We start from the raw sequence: 2,067 nt of genomic DNA, 5'->3' as shown, positions 1-2,067 counted from the left end.
TAATGGATACAGGTAATCACTATCCTTCTGGAAAAAAAAAAAAAAATCGAAATCCTCAAATTTCACTGCACCAAGGAACTCAGCCCAAGCCTCACCATCAGGCCATGGATAGAGGGGCAGCCAAGGACATAACAGGATGTTCATGATAATGGCCTAAGGGAAAATGTTCTGAGAAGCGGCCCTCGGAAGCCTTTTTATCATGGAAGCTGAGGAAAGCGGTCTCGAGGTGGAAAGAGGCAACAGAGGATTTACTTGCTCACCCCCATTTTTAGGGCTCATTGCTCCCTCCTGAATGGGGTGGGGGGAGCAAGGGCACAGGCATATTTGGTAGGAAGTGAAGAAGGAAATTCTAGTTTGCTCGAGCTTGTATACGGAGGGAGGGGCACAAAAAGGACTTTTTGGATATTCGCAAAGAGTTACGCCAAATCCATCTCCCAGCTCACCCAGAAGAGCTGAGAGAAGTCCCAGGCAGGACTTCGAGCCAGTGAGAAACCGAGGTCCAACGGCAAATAAGCTCCACGGCCCAAGGCGGGAAAGCGGCTGCGCGCGCAATCCACTCCCGCGCTAAACGGCTCGCGTGTTCAGGCCACACCATGAGATGACCAGGCACAGGGGAGGACAGCTCCTTGTTTTCCCTATAGGTATATAATTTGCAACGACAACCCCTTTCCTTAAGTTTTCACGTTGTTTTATTTAATTTCCATTACCTTAAGTCAAATACGCACTTTTTGCCAAGCAAGGTCCAAGATTCCCTACCCTCATCTTCCCCGCGCACCCCTCCTCCGGTTTTCGCTTCCTGCCAGCCTCATTGGTTTCAGCCAATACTTGCTAAGTTTCTGCGTTGACGTCACGAGTTTCTGGGCAGATCAGGAAACTCCTCCGGCCAGTAGTGTCCTCGTGCGCCCCCGCCTGGTGGTGCCTACGAGAGCTTCCAAACGGTCTGAGCGCGTGGCGGTTCCTGAGAACGCAGTAGGCGAGGCGGCGGAGCGGGCGAATTGGCTGAGTGACCCGAAGAGTGGCGGGAGCAGCGAGGAGAGGCCCTCAGTGAGAATTTAGGTTTTGTTTTGTTTGCTTAGATTCAAGCCGATGTCTCCTCCCAGCTTTCCTATGGAATCTATGGAGATCAAGCTTCATGGCGGGCTTCGCCTCCTCACACTTTAGTGGGCCGGAAACCGTGAGGAGGACGCACTGAAGTATTTTTTCCACATATTTTTTCATGTTTTAAATACCAACTGCCTTTAAAAGCCTTCATGGCCTGCTGGGCTGAGAACGTGAGAGCCACGTTGTGAATAGGCTGGGGAGAAGACTCCTTCAGAGAAAGAGTGGGCCTCATCCTTTGTGTGGAAACGGTGGGCAGACGCCCTCATGCAAATATTTGTAAATGTTTTATCTAGTGTGTTCATTTATTCATTCATAGTTGTTGAATGCCTACAACTATTCTGGGTGCTTGTGAAAAGAAAACAAAAGGCCCTGCTCTCATGGAGCTTACAGTCCAGGGTTGACAGGTAGACAATAATAACAAGCCTAAGAATGTTATTAGATGAGAATGTTATTAAATGAGAATGTGTGAGGAAGAGCGTGCTCTGGCAACAGAGAGCAGCAGCAGTGGTGCAGACGGCCCCTGAGGTTGCAAAGAAGGTGCATAGCCAGCATCATTGCAGATCCATTGAACTGGGTGAAGGAGTGTTCCGGGAGGAAGAGGCGAATTTCTAGTACTCCAGGTAGATCTCTCCCAGGTAGAGGGGAGAGATCGTGCAAAGGCTGGAATGTGACTCAGATGTGTGTAAGAAACTGCAAGAAATCCTAGAATATAAATGTGAGAATCCCAAATTTGGACAGAAAGTCCATTTCATGCCATAGCCAAAGCAGTCCAACAGCATCTCAGTGTCTGCGGCCCTCCCCTCACTGCCTACTGCTCTCCCTGCAACCCTTTGGGGGCTGGAGTACTAGAAATTCAGACAGTTTAGACCTTTGATTTGGGATATAATCTACAGAATAAGCAAAAGAAATTTCAAAGTTTTAAAAATTCTTTTCCCTTAGAGATGCTGGAGTCTTTTTCCTTAAAAA

At 48.5% G+C, this 2,067-nt stretch overlaps 1 protein-coding gene across 1 annotated transcript in view; it reads left to right on the top strand.

Moving 5' to 3' along the window:
- Positions 1–931: 931 nt before the first annotated feature.
- LOC105297722 (intercellular adhesion molecule 5) overlaps positions 932–2,067 on the top strand; it is a 9,386-nt gene continuing 8,250 nt past the window's right edge. Inside the window, exon 1 of the mRNA XM_011368529.2 lies at positions 932–1,044. The gene's annotated coding sequence lies outside the window, so the exon portion shown is untranslated. The remainder of the gene's footprint in view (positions 1,045–2,067) is intronic.

Source organism: Pteropus vampyrus, unplaced genomic scaffold, assembly GCF_000151845.1.
Source record: "Pteropus vampyrus isolate Shadow unplaced genomic scaffold, Pvam_2.0 Scaffold143, whole genome shotgun sequence".
Lineage (NCBI taxonomy): Eukaryota > Metazoa > Chordata > Mammalia > Chiroptera > Pteropodidae > Pteropus > Pteropus vampyrus.
The sequence above is the reverse complement of the archived record's forward strand: the minus strand, read 5'-3'. Positions and strand labels throughout refer to the sequence as shown.